The sequence below is a fragment of the Doryrhamphus excisus genome, chromosome 11 (assembly GCF_030265055.1).
Source record: "Doryrhamphus excisus isolate RoL2022-K1 chromosome 11, RoL_Dexc_1.0, whole genome shotgun sequence".
Lineage (NCBI taxonomy): Eukaryota > Metazoa > Chordata > Actinopteri > Syngnathiformes > Syngnathidae > Doryrhamphus > Doryrhamphus excisus.
The window spans coordinates 20,246,994-20,268,812 of record NC_080476.1 but is presented as its reverse complement, the minus strand read 5'-3'; positions in this window follow the sequence as shown (position 1 = coordinate 20,268,812).

Genomic DNA, 21,819 nt, shown 5'->3' with positions numbered 1-21,819 from the left:
CGGGCTTGGACTTGATTTTTCGATTGCCGCCCCAACTAAATAAATTCTTGTTTCAAGATGCATTGATTGAATTATGACAAAAAATAACATTTTTATTATTATTATTATTATTCATTCATTCATTCATTTTCTACCGCTTTTCCTCACGAGAGTCACGGGGGTGCTGGAGCCTATCCCAGCTGTCTTTGGGCAAGAGGCGGGGTACACCCTGGACTGGTTGCCAGCCAATCACAGTTTGACCTTATTGGGGTTATTATTATTATTATTATTCATTCATTCATTTTCTACCACTTTTCCTCACGAGGGTTGTGGGGGTGCTGGAGCCTATCCCAGCTGTTTTGGGGCGAGAGGCGGGGTACACCCTGGACTGGTTGCCAGCCAATTACAATTTGGCCTTATTGGGGTTATTATTATTATTATTATTCATTCATTCATTCATTCATTCATTTTCTACCGCTTTTCCTCATGAGGGTCGTGGGGGTGCTGGAGCCTATCCCAGCTGTCTTTGGGCAAGAGGCGGGGTACACCCTGGACTGGTTGCCAGCCAATTACAGTTTGGCCTTATTGTGATTATTATTATTATTATTATTATTCATTCATGAATTCATTTTCTACCGCTTTTCCTCACAAGGGCCGCGGGGGTGCTGGAGCCTATCCCAGCTGTTTTTAGGCGAGAGGCGGGGTAAACCCTGGACTGGTTGCCAGCCAATCACAGTTTGGCCTTATTGGGGTTATTATTATTATTATTATTCATTCATTTTCTACCGCTTTTCCTCACAAGGGTCGCGGGGGTGCTGGAGCCTATCCCAGCTGTTTTGGGGTGAGAGGCGGGGTACACCTTGGACTGGATGCCAGCCAATTACAGTTTGGCCTTATTGGGATTATTATTATTATTATTATTATTCATTCATTCATTTTCTACCGCTTTTCCTCACAAGGGTCGTGGGGGTGCTGGAGCCTATCCCAGCTGTCTTTGGGCGAGAGGCGGGGTACACCCTGGACTGGTTGCCAGCCAATTACAGTTTGGCCTTATTGGGATTATTATTATTATTATTATTATTATTATTCATTCATTTTCTACTGCTTTTCCTCACGAGGGTCACGGGGGTGCTGGAGCCTATCCCAGCTGTCTTTGGGCGAGAGGCGGGGTACACCCTGGACTGGTTGCCAGCCAATTACAATTTGGCCTTATTGGGGTTATTATTATTATTATTATTCATTCATTCATTCATTCATTCATTCATTCATTTTCTACCGCTTTTCCTCATGAGGGTCGTGGGGGTGCTGGAGCCTATCCCAGCTGTCTTTGGGCAAGAGGCGGGGTACACCCTGGACTGGTTGCCAGCCAATTACAGTTTGGCCTTATTGTGATTATTATTATTATTATTATTATTCATTCATGAATTCATTTTCTACCGCTTTTCCTCACAAGGGCCGCGGGGGTGCTGGAGCCTATCCCAGCTGTTTTTAGGCGAGAGGCGGGGTAAACCCTGGACTGGTTGCCAGCCAATTACAGTTTGGCCTTATTGGGGTTATTATTATTATTATTATTCATTCATTTTCTACCGCTTTTCCTCACGAGGGTCGCGGGGGTGCTGGAGCCTATCCCAGCTGTTTTTGGGCGAGAGGCGGGGTACACCCTGGACTGGTTGCCAGCCAATTACAGTTTGGCCTTATTGGGGTTATTATTATTATTATTATTCATTCATTCATTTTCTACCACTTTTCCTCACGAGGGTCGTGGGGGTGCTGGAGCCTATCCCAGCTGTTTTTGGGCGAGAGGCGGGGTACACCCTGGACTGGTTGCCAGCCAATTACAATTTGGCCTTATTGGGGTTATTATTATTATTATTATTCATTCATTCATTCATTCATTCATTTTCTACCGCTTTTCCTCATGAGGGTCGTGGGGGTGCTGGAGCCTATCCCAGCTGTCTTTGGGCAAGAGGCGGGGTACACCCTGGACTGGTTGCCAGCCAATTACAGTTTGGCCTTATTGTGATTATTATTATTATTATTATTATTCATTCAAGAATTCATTTTCTACCGCTTTTCCTCACAAGGGCCGCGGGGGTGCTGGAGCCTATCCCAGCTGTTTTTAGGCGAGAGGCGGGGTAAACCCTGGACTGGTTGCCAGCCAATTACAGTTTGGCCTTATTGGGGTTATTATTATTATTATTATTATTCATTTTCTACCGCTTTTCCTCACAAGGGTCGCGGGGGTGCTGGAGCCTATCCCAGCTGTTTTGGGGTGAGAGGCGGGGTACACCTTGGACTGGATGCCAGCCAATTACAGTTTGGCCTTATTGGGATTATTATTATTATTATTATTCATTCATTCATTCATTTTCTATCGCTTTTCCTCACAAGGGTCGCGGGGGTGCTGGAGCCTATCCCAGCTGTCTTTGGGCGAGAGGCGGGGTACACCCTGGACTGGTTGCCAGCCAATTACAGTTTGGCCTTATTGGGATTATTATTATTATTATTATTATTATTATTCATTCATTTTCTACTGCTTTTCCTCACGAGGGTCACGGGGGTGCTGGAGCCTATCCCAGCTGTCTTTGGGCGAGAGGCGGGGTACACCCTGGACTGGTTGCCAGCCAATTACAGTTTGGCCTTATTGGGATTATTATTATTATTATTATTATTATTATTATTATTCATTCATTTTCTACTGCTTTTCCTCACGAGGGTCACGGGGGTGCTGGAGCCTATCCCAGCTGTCTTTGGGCGAGAGGCGGGGTACACCCTGGACTGGTTGCCAGCCAATCACAGTTTGGCCTTATTGCGATTATTATTATTATTATTATTATTCATTCATGAATTCATTTTCTACCGCTTTTCCTCACAAGGGCCGCGGGGGTGCTGGAGCCTATCCCAGCTGTTTTTAGGCGAGAGGCGGGGTAAACCCTGGACTGGTTGCCAGCCAATTACAGTTTGGCCTTATTGGGGTTATTATTATTATTATTATTCATTCATTTTCTACCGCTTTTCCTCACAAGGGTCGCGGGGGTGCTGGAGCCTATCCCAGCTGTTTTGGGGTGAGAGGCGGGGTACACCTTGGACTGGATGCCAGCCAATTACAGTTTGGCCTTATTGGGGTTATTATTATTATTATTCATTCATTCATTCATTTTCTACCGATTTTCCTCACGAGAGTCACGGGGGTGCTGGAGCCTTTCCCAGCTGTCTTTGGGCAAGAGGCGGGGTACACCCTGGACTGGTTGCCAGCCAATTACAATTTGGCCTTATTGGGGTTATTATTATTATTATTATTCATTCATTCATTCATTTTCTACTGCTTTTCCTCACGAGGGTCGCGGGGGTGCTGGAGCCTATCCCAGCTGTTTTTGGGTGAGAGGCGGGGTACACCCTGGACTGGTTGCCAGCCAATCACAGTTTGGCCTTATTGGGATTATTATTATTATTATTATTATTATTCATTCATTTTCATTATTATTATTATTATTATTATTATTATGAAATGACCATATATCATACTAATGTGTGCCGTGTCCTTGCACGGTTGTTCTTGGAAAGATTCTAATGTATGCCCTATACGTTATAGAACAAGAACAGCCAGAGGCCTATAATTCCTGTACATTCTGTGAAAACCACATCATAGATATACGCTACAGTGATTCAAACTACCGCTTAAGGCATTAAATACATACTTCAGATATCATGACCTGATGGAATTACATCAGATGGTTATGTATACAATATTTTCCACACACTACTCCAAAGCACTACTCCGAAAATATGGTAGTTTACCCAGTTTTTAATTTGGTAAGGTCATTGACAACAAATACGTGTGTACACAAGTAAATGCAGTATTTAAATATGCTACCCAAAACAGCAGCTGAAGATTTGCATGTTTTTAATACAATAATAAATAATATATACGGAACATTTTCACGGCATTCAATGGAACACTGCTAGACTATTCAGGTTCTCCTCAAAGACATTCAGTCTCTCATCCGAGCAGGCTTCATCGGTTCATGCTAAAAGACTAGGTAGGACACACTCCAGACTACAGTAGAAAATACAGCTTGAGAATGAGAGCTCGGTGCAAGATGCAATCCATTTATCCTTGTGATAATTGTCAAATGTGGATTCAATGTCAGGCATACACGTTGTTCATCATTCATTCATTCATTTTCTACCACGTGAGGGGGGTGCTGGAGCCTATCCCAGCAATCTTACCTATGGATAATTTGGAGTGGCTAATTAACCTAGCATGTTTTTTTGGAATGTGGGAGGAAACCGGAGTACCCGGAGAAAACCCACACATGCACGGGGAGAACATGCAAACTCCACACAGAGATAGCCGAGGGTGGGATTGAACCCGGGTCTAACACGGGTATGCTAACCACTCCACCATCGTGCAGCCCTGTCAAAAAATATTGTCAAAATGTAAATTCTTGATTTTTAATTCTTAAAATTGTATTCTGAAGCGTAGGTATGTCTTTTTTTCCTGAAGCTTTGAGATTTCTTTGGCGGTCCTTGAATGCATCATAGTAGGAAATCAGAGACCGTCTACCAAGCAGGAGGATTCGGATGGAGGCGGGCCACATGTACTGAACTATACTGTAAAAACAACTTCTACCACAAAGTTCCCCTCCTGGTATGTGGTTTTCTCTGCCGGGGAACAAGGCAGGGACCCGACAGAACGCACATACGCATCCACGTGCCCCTCTGATCCCAATCATTCATAAATTTAGCCTCAGAGATTTGTATCGGCACCATCCGCCCAGCAATAAGTGTTATCTGTGGCCCCCGCCTCCATCCTTAGCTATTAGGAAGGAATGACAACGTACATGTGAACATAAGCGCCCTGCGTCTGTGGACACAACGTTAGCATGAAGTCGTCTCAGAAACTGTGATCTTAAACACCCCCGTCTTTGCCGTCCCACTGCTAGAAAACAGGCAGGAAACTTCCCGTGGGTCATTTAACCCGGATTCTCCCTGCAGGCCGCCTATGCCGTGTCCAGGCTGTAACTTAGCAGAATGTAAATAAAGCACTTTCACATTACTTCACCGCTTATTTTTAGTCGCTGAACAAGAGCAGGCTCAGGGTGTGCCGTTTCAAGCCCCGACTTTACGTCTTATCAGTTATATACACAGAAAAAAAGAAGAAAAACAAAACAATGACCCCTGTAGGAAGTGACGTGTTGATTTATGATTTGACTGTTAACCGCAAACCCGTCAGGGGGCAACGTTTTTAAACATTGAAAGTGGCCGTCATTGCTTTCTCTTTCTGTTTGCTCCAGTGGCGTCATTTAGGCCTATATTTTAAATTATTTATAATATAATAATATAAATAATCATAAATTAATTTGTATATTTTATTGATTTTCTTTTTTTTTTTACAAAAAAAAATCTCTGACAAATTTCATATAATAGGGTCTGCTCCAGTGGCGTCATTTAGGCCTATATTTTAAATAATTTGTAATACAATAACATAAATAATAATAATTTATTTGTATTTTTTATTGATTTTCTTTTTTTTTTACAAAAAACAATTCTGATAAATTTCATATAATAGGGTCTGCTCCAGTGGCATCATTTAGGCCTATATTTTAAATAATTTGTAATACAATAACATAAATAATAATAATTTATTTGTATTTTTTATTGATTTTCTTTTTTTTTACAAAATAAATCTCTGACAAATTTCATATAATAGGGTCTGCTCCAGTGGCGTCATTTAGGCCTATATTTTAAATAATTTGTAATATAATAATATAAATAATCATAAATTAATTTGTATTTTTTATTGATTTTCTTTTTTTTTACAAAAAAAAATCTCTGACAAATTTCATATAATAGGGTCTGCTCCAGTGGCGTCATTTAGGCCTATATTTTAAATAATTTGTAATATAATAATATAAATAATAATAATTTCTTTGTATTTTTTATTGATTTTCTTTTTTTTTACAAAAAAAGATCTCTGACAAATTTCATATAATAGGATCTGCTCCAGTGCAGTCATTTAAGCCTATCTTTTAAATAATTTGTATTATAATAATATAAATAATAATAATTTCTTTGTATTTTTTATTGATTTTCTTTTTTTTTTACAAAAAAAAATTCTGATAAATTTCATATAATAGGGTCTGCTCCAGTGGCGTCATTTAGGCCTATATTTTAAATAATTTGTAATATAATAATATAAATAATAATAATTTATTTGTATTTTTTATAGATTTTCTTTTTTTTTTTTTTTTAAATCTCTGACAAATTTCATATAATAGGATCTGCTCCAGTGGCGTCATTTAGGCCTATATTTTAAATAATTTGTAATACAATAACATAAATAATAATAATTTCTTTGTATTTTTTATTGATTTTCTTTTTTTTTTTTACAAAAAAATCTCTGAAAAATTTCATATAATAGGATCTGCTGCAGTGCCGTCATTTAAGCCTATATTTTAAATAATTTGTAATATAATAATATAAATAATAATAATTTATTTGTATTTTTTATTGATTTTCTTTTTTTTTACAAAATAAATCTCTGACAAATTTCATATAATAGGGTCTGCTGCAGTGGCGTCATTTAGGCCTATATTTTAAATAATTTGTAATATAATAATATAAATAATAATAATTTATTTGTATTTTTTATAGATTTTCTTTTTTTTTTTTTTTTTTAAATCTCTGACAAATTTCATATAATAGGGTCTGCTCCAGTGGCGTCATTTAGGCCTATATTTTAAATAATTTGTAATATAATAATAATAATAATAATAATAATAATAATAATAATAATAATAATAATAATAATAATAATAATAATAATAATAATAATAATAATAATAATAATAATAATAATAATAATAATTTCTTTGTATTTTTTTACTGATGTATGGGGTTTTTTTTTTCTACCTAAAATGCATTTTTGGCTCTGTGCGACTTATAGTCCAGAAAATACGTTAAATATTATGTATGTTTTCAACTTTGTTGTCTTTTAAGCTCTTTTTTTTTCAAATTAACATGTATTATTCTGAAATTAATTAGTAATCAAATTCAATATTTCACCAAATTCTACAAATCAGGCAGTGGAAATGTAGTTTGTTTATCCATGTGAGGTTGCCGTACGACTGCTATAATAAACGACTTCCATAATAAAAATATTCCGTATTGTTGAGGACTGCTATCATTTTAAGCAGGATCACTCGGCGTAATCTCTATGTTGTGACGCTCTATAGTCATTTTATCTTTTTTTTTTTTGCTCATGCACAAGTGGGTGGAAGCTACGTGTGTGTGTGTGTGTCAGTGCACATGATGACTCAGTTGAATTTCCACTGAGGTAAGCTGTCACTCTCTAATGAACAGTAAACTCCCAGCAGCACTGAATCCCACACATTCGTCCTGTATGCCCAAGTTTAGCTTGCTGATATTCGCTCGTCGGAGCATCGATGAAGCCCAACAGAAGGCGCCTTCCCTTCTTTTTTCTCTGACACAATTACATCCATCCACGTTAGCGCTTAGTCGCCGTATAAACACGACTTCTATAGTGAGAAGCTCCATTGAAGTGGATGGAGTCCAGCAAGGACACTTCCCCCCTTCCCTTTCTACAAATTCTCCCTCCTGTGTGACCGCAGGGCCTTTCTTCCTTCCTTCCTTCCTTCCTTCCTTCGTTCTGACACAGAGCCCTTGCCGAGTCGCAGGGGAGTCAGGATGGCCGGATGCGCCTCAATCAGACAGACTGACTGACAGACGTTAGGATGCCGCTACTGTGGACTTTGGACTGGGGCTTTCTTCCCGTGACATCATGACATCATTTTGTTTTGATAGGACAACAGGAAGTGGACAGGGAGCATGGAGAAGTATGCAGACATGAACATGTGGGGGGGAACCTGTGAAGGGGCCAGCGATGGATGGATGTGCTAGCAGAGGCACACGTTGACCGTTGGACACCTTGGAAAGTTTTATTTTCCGACTTTCCCTCTCATCCTACTCCGGAATTAGATATATTCCAAGATTTCAATCCTCAAAGCATCACACTGGTTATCGTGACCAAATAAACACGCATGCTAACGTGTCCTGCTTCTGGATACTGCAGTATTATACAGTATAGTATATACAGTACTACATACAATACATATACAGTGGTGCAAAAAAGTCTTGGACTTCATGTGGATGTTTTTTCGTTTTTTTTTTTGTTTTTTTTTTTTAGTGTTTTTTTTAAACTGCACCAAATATGCTCTACTCTATTGTGGAGTTGCATCATCACCTCAATGTGCTGCTCACGCAAAACTGTAAAATGTAAAAACATTAATGAATTAATGTTTTATTTGGGTTTTTTTACACAGAGATAGCGTAAAGCAGGGGTCTCAAACATGCGGCCCGCGGGCCTAATGTGGCCCGCAGGACTCTACTTTGAGGCCCCCGCCTTGATATGAAAGTTTAATGTTTGATACGGATGCTGTATGGTATCATGTACCCAGAAAAAAATGATTACGTTTGATTCATGTTCATGTTAAAGGTTAAATAACTGTTAATAGTTATCCTCCCTATGCGTGTGGAAGTGGTAAGTTTTGGGTGATTTAAGTTTAAAGGAAATAACTTGAAGGCTACCGTTTAGGTCGCTAGCGCTCTAGTTTGCGAGTTAGCATGCGTCTCAAGATGCTGCAGTTGTAAATAAAAAAGTATAATAATGCTAATGCTAATAATGCTTTGTTAATTTTAATCTGAAAAAAATAATTTTTCTACCCGCCAACTGTATGTGGTTTCTTAAGTTTTTATTATTTGCCGTTTTATTATTATTATTATTATATTAATTTATTTATTACTGATTGATTGATTTTCTTTGTTCTTGATTTGTTTGTTTATTTTTCATCTTATTTTGTGTAGAAAAATAAAAAGTAAGATATTTGAGAACAGTGGAATTTTTTATAGTTTTTCTTGTCGAAAATTGGAACCAAAGCGAAGTTTTTGACATTTTTTTTGTTTTTAATAAATGCGTTTTTTTAAATTAATTTTTTTGTTCATTTTAATGTGAAAAAAATAATTTGTCTACCCACCAACTTTTTGTGGTTTCTTCAGTTTTAATTATTTGCCATTTTATTATTATTATTATTATTATATTTATTTATTTATTACTGATTGATTGATTTTCTTTATTCTTGATTTGTTTGTTTATTTTTCATCTTATTTTGTGTAGAAAAATAACAAGTAAGATATTTGAGAACAGTGGAATTTTTTTTATTTTTTTTTTAGTTTTTCTTGTAGAAAATTGGAACCAAAGCGAAGTTTTTTACATTTTTTTTTTTATTTTTTTTATTTTTATTTTTTTATTTATTTTTTTAAAAAAATTGGTGGAAAATTTGACCCCTGGCGTAAAGGAATCGGACATAAGCGTCGAACCCTCGTCCCCCCCGCCCCCTCTATTTCTGTTCTTCGAAAAGAATACAGTAAGCGCCAGCTGCAATACAGTAGAGCACTTCAGAGAGGTTAACATCACTGCACTCCATCCAGCGCCTCCGCTCATCAATCCGGGGCCTTGTCCCGTCACCGCGGGCCTCCGGCGGGAACAGCTGGCCGACAGCAGCCCCGCTATTCACGGCGCCGCTACCGGCCAGCCAGGCCGTCTTTCACTGTCGCCTCCGATGTCTTTTTTATCGTCTTCCTTCCCAAGTCTTTCACCCTCCCGCCCCCATCACAGAAGCGCCCACGTCTGAGTCCCACAGCGGCAGGGCTCATCCGTCTCTCAGGACTCTTTCATTCTCGTCACCGTTACTGAAATGGAGATTTGAATTCCAGGCCTTCGTGAATTTCTTTACCGTTTTCCATTTCGCTTTTGTCTCTACAGCCTTTTCTTTTCCCGTGTTTCCCGCTGGGACTTTCGATGAACTTTTCTACTCGTCTTGAGGTGGACTTTTGTTTTAGTTCTACCCCGGCAGCAATTCTTTATCCAGCCTCAAGTGCCTTCTGTCTGGGCGTTTTGCGGCAGCCATTTTTCTTTTGCTCCTTTGTTTTCCTTGTGGTGTCTCACTTTCGCCGCTCCGTTCTTTGACACCACGGCGTTCTAATGCGCCCCCATTGGGTCGGGGTTTTTTTTCACAGGTGTCTGTAAGGTGGGGATTTACATTTCGTCAGGACGGGCAGCCCGTGGAGAGAGAAGCCTGCTGGCAGATCAAAGCCTCGGCCTGTAAAACCATCTGAAAGAGTCGGACATTAGCATCCATCAGGGTACCTTGAAGGCTCCCCGGTCCGCCCCAGAGGGAAGCCGAGGGCCCCCCGAAGTCAAAGCCTGGTTTGCGGAGGGGTGATGTAGCAAAGAGGTGGGGGGCTGATAAATTATATCGGTAAATTATATCCGCCTGTTAAACCACACCCATGTCCGGTTTATGCCCCGCCCACTCCGATTACATAGGAATCCAGATCATTTACATGCTCATCCCTAGTTTTCCGATCATTACTGAATAATTGATAAACCCATAAAAAAGACTATTTTTCACACACAGCTCCTGAAACCTCCCTTTCTCTCTTCAATTGCCGTTGTTCACTCGCGATACAATCCATTTTAAAGTGAAAAATGTATAAGGAATGATAATGTAACATGATCCATGAAAAGATGGAATGGGATTTCGCAGTAGAGCCTTTAGCTGGCACTTCCAGTTTTGGACTATTGAATCCAAGAAATAACTCATGGCAAAACCGGAAGGTGGTGTTGAAGAGGAAAGCGTTTTCTCGTGGAAAAAATTGTTTAGCGTCCATTTGAGTTGGAGTCGGACCTTATGGAAGTTTTGTGTTGACCTTCTTGCAAATTCTTGTGGCCATATTGACTGACTTTTGCATCTCACTATGGTATGTTCAAGGACTTCCAAACAAAGCGTGAAAGTCATTAAGACATAAAATTATCAAAAGTTGTGAAGAGTCTTGAACCAGTCATGATGTGTTATATATATGTATATATATATCACTATATTGACGGTTGCTATGGTACCCATTATGTCAATGTATGGTCGTATAACCTTTGGTACTTTGGTATGTGACAAAAATTTAAAAAAATTTAAAAAAATACAAAATAATAATTTTTTAAAAATTATTATATTAGGAAAGCAGGAAGTGGACAAATGTAACAGTTACTGATTGTAAAAGTAACAGATGGAGGGGTAGGATTTTCTAAGTTTTGCTTCTTCCTACACCTTTCGGACTGGGAACCGATTATGTGATGCATTCAATTGTAATCTGATGCATGTTCAAATTAATAATAATAATAATAATAATAATAATAATAATAATAATAATAATAATAATAATAATAATAATACTAATAATAATAATAATAAATGTAATTTATAAATAAAAATAATACCAATCGAAAAATAGAAAATCGAATTAATCCATTCCATAAAACCAAAACTGTGACGACAAACCCACTGAAGTCATCTTCAATTGATCAGCCTCATAATTCCTTCATCACACACGTTGTCAGTCTCTCTCAAAGGAATTAAGCAATTAAACCATTACCAGTACCAAATTGTGACATTTTTAACTGTGGTATATGTGTATATGTTGTATATTTTACCTGTATTATGACGTACAATATTTATAAATTATTACCAGTTGAACAAAAAAAAATTGAACAAAAACTATTAACAGTTATTTAACCTTTAACATGAACATGAATCAAACGTAATAATTTTTTCTGGGTACATGATACCATACAGCATCCATATCAAACTTTCATATCAAGGCGGGGGCCTCAAACTAGTGTCCTGCGGGCCACATTTGGCCCGCGGGCCGCATGTTTTGAGACCCCTGATTGACGCTTTTCTCTGTGTCAAAACCCAAATAAAACATTAATTCATTCATGTCTTTACATAGTTTGGCGTGAACAGCACAAAGAGGTGATGATGCAACTCCACAATAGTGTAGAGCATATTTGGTGCACTTTAAAAAATTAAAATAAAAAACAAAAAAAAACTAAAAAACTTCCACATGAAGTCCATGCTCCGCAGCAACCAGGAAGTGGAAAAAAAATCTCGCCATATTTGTAAAACTATTTTTTCAGGAAATTAACATTTTTGACCAAAAAATCCACCATATCGGTTGTATTATCTTTACCTTAATTGCCTCGCTAGTTGTCTTGTTGACTTTGTATTACTGACAATTATGTAAATAAATACAATGCCATAATATAAAACCACGGCCACACCTATAGTACACAATCTACAGCATTTTAACTACCTGACGCTCAGGTAACAGGTCCCACCTGCCGTTGAAATGTTTCGAATATTTCCATTCATGTTGCAACGCCGCAAGCCACGATGATGCATGCGCGGTGCCGACTCCGATTCAAGCGGTGCTCAAACTTAAGTTTGAGAGTGTAATATCTAATATTTACCGTGCCACCGACAAAATGAACAATGTCTGTTGCTACGACACACACATATTACTAATGAATGTAATGAACTTCATTACATTATTTTTATTTTTATTTTTATTTTTATTTTTATTTTTATTTTTATTTTTATTTTTATTTTTATTTTTATTTTTATTTTTATTTTTATTTTTATTTTTATTTTTATTTTTATTTTTATTTTTATTTTTATTTTTATTTTTATTTTTATTTTTATTTTTATTTTTATTTATTTTAGTTTTTCCTAAAATGCCACTCTCCTAGCTGTGACGACTAAAATATTTCATTTATAAAAAAAAGTAATCCAACTTTATGGAAATTCACTTATTGCGATCCGGTCTGGAACCAATTAACCACAATAAACGAGGGTTTAATGTCCGACTCCGATTCAAGCGGTGCTCAAACTTAAGTTTGAGAGTGTAATATCTAATATTTACCGTGCCACCGACAAAATGAACAATGTCTGTTGCTATGACACACACATATTACTAATGAATGTAATGAACTTCATTACATTATTTTTATTTTTATTTTTATTTTTATTTTTCTTTAAATGTATTTTATTTTTATTTTTCTTTAAATGTATTTTATTTTTATTTTTATTTTTATTTTTATTTTTATTTTTATTTTTATTTTTATTTTTATTTTTATTTTTATTTTTATTTTTATTTTTATTTTTATTTTTATTTTTATTTTTATTTTTATTTTTATTTTTATTTTTATTTTTATTTTTATTTTTATTTTTATTTATTTTAGTTTTTCCTAAAATGCCACTCTCCTAGCTGTGACGACTAAAATATTTCATTTATAAAAAAAAGTAATCCAACTTTATGGAAATTCACTTATTGCGATCCGGTCTGGAACCAATTAACCACAATAAACGAGGGTTTAATGTCCGACTCCGATTCAAGCGGTGCTCAAACTTAAGTTCGAGAGTGTAATATCTAATATTTACCGTGCCACCGACAAAATGAACAATATCTGTTGCTACGACACACACATATTACTAATGAACGTAATGAACTTCCTGCCCTCTATCAGCCAAACAGACACGCACGCACACACCAGTTGTGTGCAAATTGCCGACATGTGCGAAGGCTCCTGCGCGAGGGGGCTGCGTGCCACCGTCTCAGCGTTGGTAATGGATGTCCCGTTTGTTGCACAAACTCAGACAGATAGCCGCGTGTCCACCCCGACATGAGTTCCTCCTCTGTTTAGGGAAAAGGATGTGATCTCACTCGTTAAAAATCCAACCTATGTCACTCACCACTCATGACTTAATCCAGGCTTTTCCTTTGTGCTGCACAAAGTCCTCCTCTTGCCTTCTGTGTTTCTATCTATCTATCTATCTATCTATCTATCTATCTATCTATCTATCTATCTATCTATCTATCTATCTATCTATCTATCTATCTATCTATCTATCTATCTATCTATCTATCTATCTATCTATCTATCTATCTATCTATCTATCTATCTATCTATCTATCTATCTATCTATCTATCTATCTATCTATCTATCTATCTATCTATCTATCTATCTATCTATCTATCTATCTATCTATCTATCTATCTATCTATCTATCTATCTATCTATCTATCTATCTATCTATCTACAGTTGTTTTATCAGTTTTTATTGTTCTCTCTTTACTAGTCAGGAGCTGAGATTTCCCTGAAACTTACCCATGTTCTACTACTGATGACTAAAGAACGGAAAAAGGCAGAAAAAAACGTTTTTGGTTTGTACCATTTTTATGTAGCCCTTGAACACAATATTCTATGTGCCTTGAAAAATGGTTTGAAACGGGGTTGTCTTTTGAAAAATGTCGGGGATTGAATGAGTTACGTGGGTGCTGGAGCCTATCCCAGCTGTCTTCGGGCGAGAAGCGGGGTACAATACCAGGGCACATATAGTCAAACAACCATTCACACTCACATTCATAGCTATGGACAATTTGGAGTCAATTAACCTAGCATGTTTTTGGAATGTGGGAGGAAACCGGAGAACCCGGAGAAAAGCCATGCATGCACATTTTTATTTTATTTTATTTTATTTTATTTTATTTTATTTTATTTTATTTTATTTTATTTTATTTTATTTTATTTTATTTTATTTTATTTTATTTTATTTTATTTTATTTTATTTTATTTTATTTTATTTTATTTTATTTTATTTTATTTTATTTTATTTTATTTTATTTTGTTTTATTTTATTTTATTTTATTTTATTTTATTTTTTATTTTTTTATTTAAATTTATTTTATTTTTATTTTTTTATTTTTTTTTATTTTTTTTAAATTTATTTTATTTTTATTTTTATTTTTATTTTTATTTTTATTTTTATTTTTATTTTTATTTTTATTTTTATTTTTATTTTTTTTTTATTTTATTTTTATTTTTATTTTTATTTTTATTTTTATTTTTATTTTTATTTTTATTTTTATTTTTATTTTTATTTTTATTTTTATTTTTATTTTTATTTTTATTTTTATTTTTATTTTTATTTTTATTTTTTCCTAAAATGCCACTCTCCTAGCTGTGACGACTAAAATATTTCATTTATAAAAAAAAGTCATCCAACTTTGCGATCCGGTCTGGAACCAATTAACCACAATAAACGAGGGTTTAATGTCTTTTTTTTTAGAAGGTCTATTGTATTACCGAATAGAAATATTGCAATATTCATGGTCATTAATGGAGAGTCTGCGTTTTTATGAACAGTTTTCGCTACTGTAAGGATTCAATTTAGTCTCTGAAGGGGGAGAAAAGGCAGCCCCCCCCCCCCCCCCCCCCCCCCCTGCTGTAAAATCTATCAATAGCATAAGAGATCAAAAACAGACTAGACTCCCAGCTGGAAACAGGAGTCGAACAGCGGCCTCCTGCAGCAAAGTCCACTGTTTGATTGAACCACCCACGCCACCCCGACCTCCTCCCTATGCAAACTTTCTTTGTTAATCTCATTTCCTTGTTTGCTCTTGAACGACAAAAAACGTTTCCTAGCAAACATAATTGAGCATAATTTTTATGATACGTGGAAGGTCTTTGTTTGACGTTGTCATTCATACAAAAGCTGGGTAATATGAATGAATAGTACACTGTGACCTCGCATTATATGGAAGTGTCATGCGTTTGTTACCATTTGATTCAAATGCAAATAACTATATGGTTATCAACGCGTGAATGCAGTACTGTACAAGTGCATCAGCCAGCTGCTGAGTGGGTTTTAGTGTGAAGCCACATTTGGACTTTTCCGGAGCGTGAATGTCCAAACATTGTGGTCGGCGGCACAAAGCTTTGTGTTGATAGCCATAATGTCGGTTTGTTAAAACCCCCGAGTGGATCGTTTCCTCATGCACCTCCTTCCAAAACATGACATTTGCCATTGTCAAATCTAGACTTTTTTCTTTGCATTTGTCAACAATGGCCGCCATTGCCTTGGAAAATGTTCATTTTTACTACAAAATCCCCGTCTTCCTTGAGTTGTGTATCCATGCGTTTAAGGCCATGTCCATATGAATACAGATATTATTTTAAAATTGCATATTTTGCCTTTTGTGCACAAACAAAGGGTGTCGTGACAATTATCTGACCTTGTCTCATGTTTTAAAACCGTATTTTACAACAGTACATGACATTCCAGTGGAACCTTGGTTAACGTCATGAATCCAGTCCATAAAGTCTGACTCAAACCAAAACGTACTTTAACCAAATAAAATGTTCCCATAAGAAATAATGCAAATCCAATCAATCTCAACACCGTGACCTTGTCTCGTGTTTTATAACTGGATTTAACAACAGTACATGACGTTCCGGTGGAACCTCGGTTAGCGTCATGAATCCAGTTCATAAAGTCTGACTCAAACCAAAATGTACTTTAACCAAATAAAAATTTCCGATAAGAAATAATACAAATCCAATCAATCTCAACACCAAAAAATTTCAGCACAAATAATTTTTTCAATACTTTTACATAAATGACACATGAAAGGGATGTTTCGGATCAACATTTCCAATAAAAGTAACCATTAGAATGATTAAATGAGATGCAGCTCCAGAATCTTCTCCCTCTGTGTTCATTTGCCATTGTTCGCTAGCGGCGGATGCTAACAAGCTAAAAGCACAATGCAGGTTTCAGTCGTGAATATGGATAACTTCATATTGAAAAAATTAAAAAAATATATACAACTAATATGGCCGTACACGCACTTAAACACATACTTCAAATCACACCCTCTAGTGGTAGCAGTAGTAAATACAATAGCAGACATGTACGATAGACAAACAGAGAACTGATAAATTGATCTAATACACCACAAGGATGGAGAATACAATTAACATTTTTACACTGTTAAAAAAAATGTGCAAAAATTGTACCATAAACTTTGCAGAATAGAATAATACACATTTTGCTGACCAGTTTTGAGTTTTCAGAATCTTTCACTGTTAAACTCGTTTCCAAATATTAGCATTTTCAGCCCCCGGAAAACACTTTTGTCATGTAAACAACCAACCAAAACACTTCTGTTTTTATTTGTCTTCAGTTGTAAAATGTAAACAAGCACTTTAATCCCTGTAGGAGTGCCTGTGAGTGTTACTGGTCGGTTGTCTCAGCGAGCGTCACTCACAGACGTTCAGAGATTCCACCAAAAGCGGCGACAAGTTGCTGAAGAGGACGTGCTAATGAGCTGCCTTTGTCTTAAAGACACGGTGCAGAAAAGGCAGGATATTGCGGGCAACGGTGTGAGCTTTCACACGGCGATTCAGCGTGCTCCTTGAAGATAAATACATGAGCACCGTTGGCTAGTCCTAGCGCTTTTATTCGACTGTATTTTTGCACGTTCTTATTCAAGAGCTTTCTAGAGGAGCGATTGCATTCATTGATTGGCATGTTTCTAATATGCATGCAAAATTTGACTTACTTCTTTTCAATGTTCTTATATTATATATCGTATGTTTTGGCCTTTATTCCCATAATATTATGACTTTTCCCAAACAAATTTTCCAACAATCAACTTTTTTATTATTATTTATTAAATTTATTTATTTGTTTCTTGGACTATTATGGCTTGAAAAAAATAGTTTATTCCGATAAAATGTCAACTCAATGCGACTAAAATTATATTGAGTTTATTCTCGGAAAATTTGTAATTTTTTTGTACAATATAATTCCTTTTTTTTTTGTATGAGTATGTGTTTTCCATTTCTACTATTGTTGTTATTGTTTTTTTCATCAATTTTCTTCTCGTAATATTGTGACTATATTCCGTAATATTCTGATTTGTTTGTTAAATGTAATATTTTTAATTAATGTATATTTTTTATATATTTGAGTTTTATGCTGCTAAAATGATGTTATACTTTCTCATAATATTAAGACATTATTCTTGTAATATTATTAATTCATGTATATTTTTTTATATTTGAGTTTTATGCTGCTAAAATGATGTTATACTTTCTCATAATATTATGACATTATTCTTGTAATATTATTAATTAATGTATATTTTTTTATATTTGAGTTTTATGCTGCTAAAATGATGTTATACTTTCTCATAATATTATGACATTATTCTTGTAATATTATTAATTAATGTATATTTTTTATATATTTGAGTTTTATGCTGCTAAAATGATGTTATACTTTCTCATAATATTATGACATTATTCTTGTAATATTATTAATTAATGTATATTTTCCATATTTGAGTTTTATGCTGCTAAAATGGTGTTATACTTTCTCATAATATTATGACATTATTCTTGTAATATTATTAATTAATGTATATTTTTTATATTTGAGTTTTATGCTGCTAAAATGATGTTATACTTTCTCATAATATTATGACATTATTCTTGTAATATTATTAATTAATGTATATTTTCCATATTTGAGTTTTATGCTGCTAAAATGGTGTTATACTTTCTCATAATATTATGACATTATTCTTGTAATATTATTAATTAATGTATATTTTTTATATTTGAGTTTTATGCTGCTAAAATGATGCTATACTTTCTCATAATATTATGACATTATTCTTGTAATATTATTAATTAATGTCTATTTTTTCATATTTGAGTTTTATGCTACTAAAATGGTGTTATACTTTCTCATAATATTATGACATTATTCTTGTAATATTATTAATTAATGTCTATTTTTTCATATTTGAGTTTTATGCTACTAAAATGGTGTTATACTTTCTCATAATATTATGACATTATTCTTGTAATATTATTAATTCATGTATATTTTTTTATATTTGAGTTTTATGCTGCTAAAATGATGTTATACTTTCTCATAATATTATGACATTATTCTTGTAATATTATTAATTCATGTATATTTTTTTATATTTGAGTTTTATGCTACTAAAATGATGTTATACTTTCTCATAATATTATGACATTATTCTTGTAATATTATTAATTCATGTATATTTTTTTATATTTGAGTTTTATGCTACTAAAATGATGTTATACTTTCTCATAATATTATGACATTATTCTTGTAATATTATTAATTAATATATATTTTCCATATTTGAGTTTTATGCTGCTAAAATGGTGTTATACTTTCTCATAATATTATGACATTATTCTTGTAATATTATTAATTAATGTATATTTTCCATATTTGAGTTTTATGCTGCTAAAATGGTGTTATACTTTCTCATAATATTATGACATTATTCTTGTAATATTATTAATTAATGTATATTTTTTATATTTGAGTTTTATGCTGCTAAAATGATGTTATACTTTCTCATAATATTATGACATTATTCTTGTAATATTATTAATTAATGTATATTTTTTTATATTTGAGTTTTATGCTGCTAAAATGATGTTATACTTTCTCATAATATTATGACATTATTCTTGTAATATTATTAATTAATGTATATTTTCCATATTTGAGTTTTATGCTGCTAAAATGGTGTTATACTTTCTCATAATATTATGACATTATTCTTGTAATATTATTAATTAATGTATATTTTTTTATATTTGAGTTTTATGCTGCTAAAATGGTGTTATACTTTCTCATAATATTATGACATTATTCTTGTAATATTATTAATTAATGTATATTTTTTCATATTTTAGTTTTATGCTACTAAAATGATGTTATACTTTTCATAATATTATGACATTATTCTTGTAATATTATTAATTCATGTCTATTTTTTCATATTTGAGTTTTATGCTACTAAAATGATGTTATACTTTCTCATAATATTAAGACATTATTCTTGTAATATTATTAATTAATGTATATTTTTTTATATTTGAGTTTTATGCTGCTAAAATGATGTTATACTTTCTCATAATATTAAGACATTATTCTTGTAATATTATTAATTAATGTATATTTTTTTATATTTGAGTTTTATGCTGCTAAAATGATGTTATACTTTCTCATAATATTATGACATTATTCTTGTAATATTATTAATTAATGTATATTTTTTATATTTGAGTTTTATGCTACTAAAATGATGTTATACTTTCTCGTAATATTATGACATTATTCTTGTAAAAAATTACAACTTTTGTCTTATAATTCCATGACTTCATTCTTGTAAAATGACTCGTTTTGCATTTTATTTTCAGAAGGGTCAGTTAAAAAAATAGCCATGAGCTGCAAATAGCCCTCGAGCCGCACTTTGGACACCCCTGCATTACAGTCATAAAGTCATGCCACGGCTGGCCAAAAAGACTCGTGCTCTTTGTCGTTTCTAAAATGTGTCAGCTGTATTTCCGTATATCGGCAAACTTTGAGACTTTCCTTCCAATTGTGATTTGTTTGGCCCCGTGGCAGGTTGTTTAGCAGTTGCACACAATTATAAAATGAATGACGATTGAGTCAGCGATGCTTTTTTTGGCCTTTTGATTTTGTGGGGTGATGTGCAGTAACCTAGACAACGTACAAAAATCGTGTTACATTTAAGGAGAACTTCATTGATACAAAAACTGGTGCAGTCAAAAACTGAACTGTGCGGTTCTAAAACCAGGAGCCCTTTTCCCGCCCTGTTATAACGTATTCATGAATGAAATGAACTTGCATGTCTTCTTCACATCCACAACCGCTTGCATGGATTCACGCTAATGCTGGCATCAAACACAGACTCCATAAGATAAGATAAGATAAGATAAGATCCCGGACAGGTGGCATGAACGACAATAAAAGAATAAAGAGCGTCGCCGCCCATCTTTGACAAGGAGCTGCTGTAACGTGAGCTAGTCGCGTATAACATTTATGACGCTCCACATTAGCATGACCTGAGGATGTACCGGCATTCCCAATCTGCTGCTAGAAAGCCCAGAGGACAAACTGTCAGGAAGTGGAGGAAGGTTTCAGGCACGCCAAAATCACGAGAAACCAGATCGACCTGATGTCGACTTTGCGGACCAGAAAGGAAGGAGTTGTGCTATGGAGGAATTAGCTGTATGGAAACGTTTATCAAAATAAACGAATCTGTAACTGCAACACAACTAGCATTCCGTTTGCACTTCAATATTTGTAGAAATTATCCCGTACCAGCTTGAAACGAAACGCCATTTTGTTATGGGTTACCGACTTTAGAGATACTGGATCTGCATTGAAACCAAAATCATTAATTTTTAAAACTTTTCGGGGCAAAAAAACAAAAAAAAAATTTTTTTTTACTTTACTTTATTTGCGTTTTATTTAACCTACAAATGTGTCCTATGCCTGTTTTGCACTACATAGCTGCTATCCACCCATCCATCTTCCGCTTATCCGAGGTCGGGTCGCAGGGGGGGCGGCAGCCTAAGCAAGGAAGCCCAGACCTCCCACTCCCCAGCTACTTTCTCCAGCTCCTCCTGACGGATCCCAAGGTGTTCTTAGCTCAGGTCTTCCCAAACGCCCAGCCAACCCATGGAGAAAACTTCATAGAAAACGGTTTTATCCCTTCAGTCACTACCCGAAGTTCATGACTATCAGCTCTCTCGGCACCACAACGGACCATTAGGGTTAGGGTTAGGGCTAGGGTTAGGGTTAGGGTTAGGGCTAGGGCTAGGGCTAGGGTTAGGGTAGGGCTAGGGCTAGGGTTAGGGTTAGGGTTAGGGTTAGGGCTAGGGCTAGGGCTAGGGTTAGGGTTAGGGTTAGGGTAGGGCTAGGGCTAGGGCTAGGGTTAGGGTTAGGGTAGGGCTAGGGCTAGAGTTAGGGTTAGGGCTAGGGCTAGGGCTAGGGCTAGGGCTAGGGCTAGGGCTAGGGTAGGGCTAGGGCTAGGGTAGGGCTAGGGCTAGGGCTAGGGTTAGGGTTAGGGCTAGGGCTAGGGCTAGGGCTAGGGTTAGGGCTAGGGCTAGGGCTAGGGCTAGGGCTAGGGCTAGGGCTAGGGCTAGGGTTAGGGTAGGGCTAGGGCTAGGGCTAGGGCTAGGGCTAGGGCTAGGGCTAGGGTTAGGGTAGGGT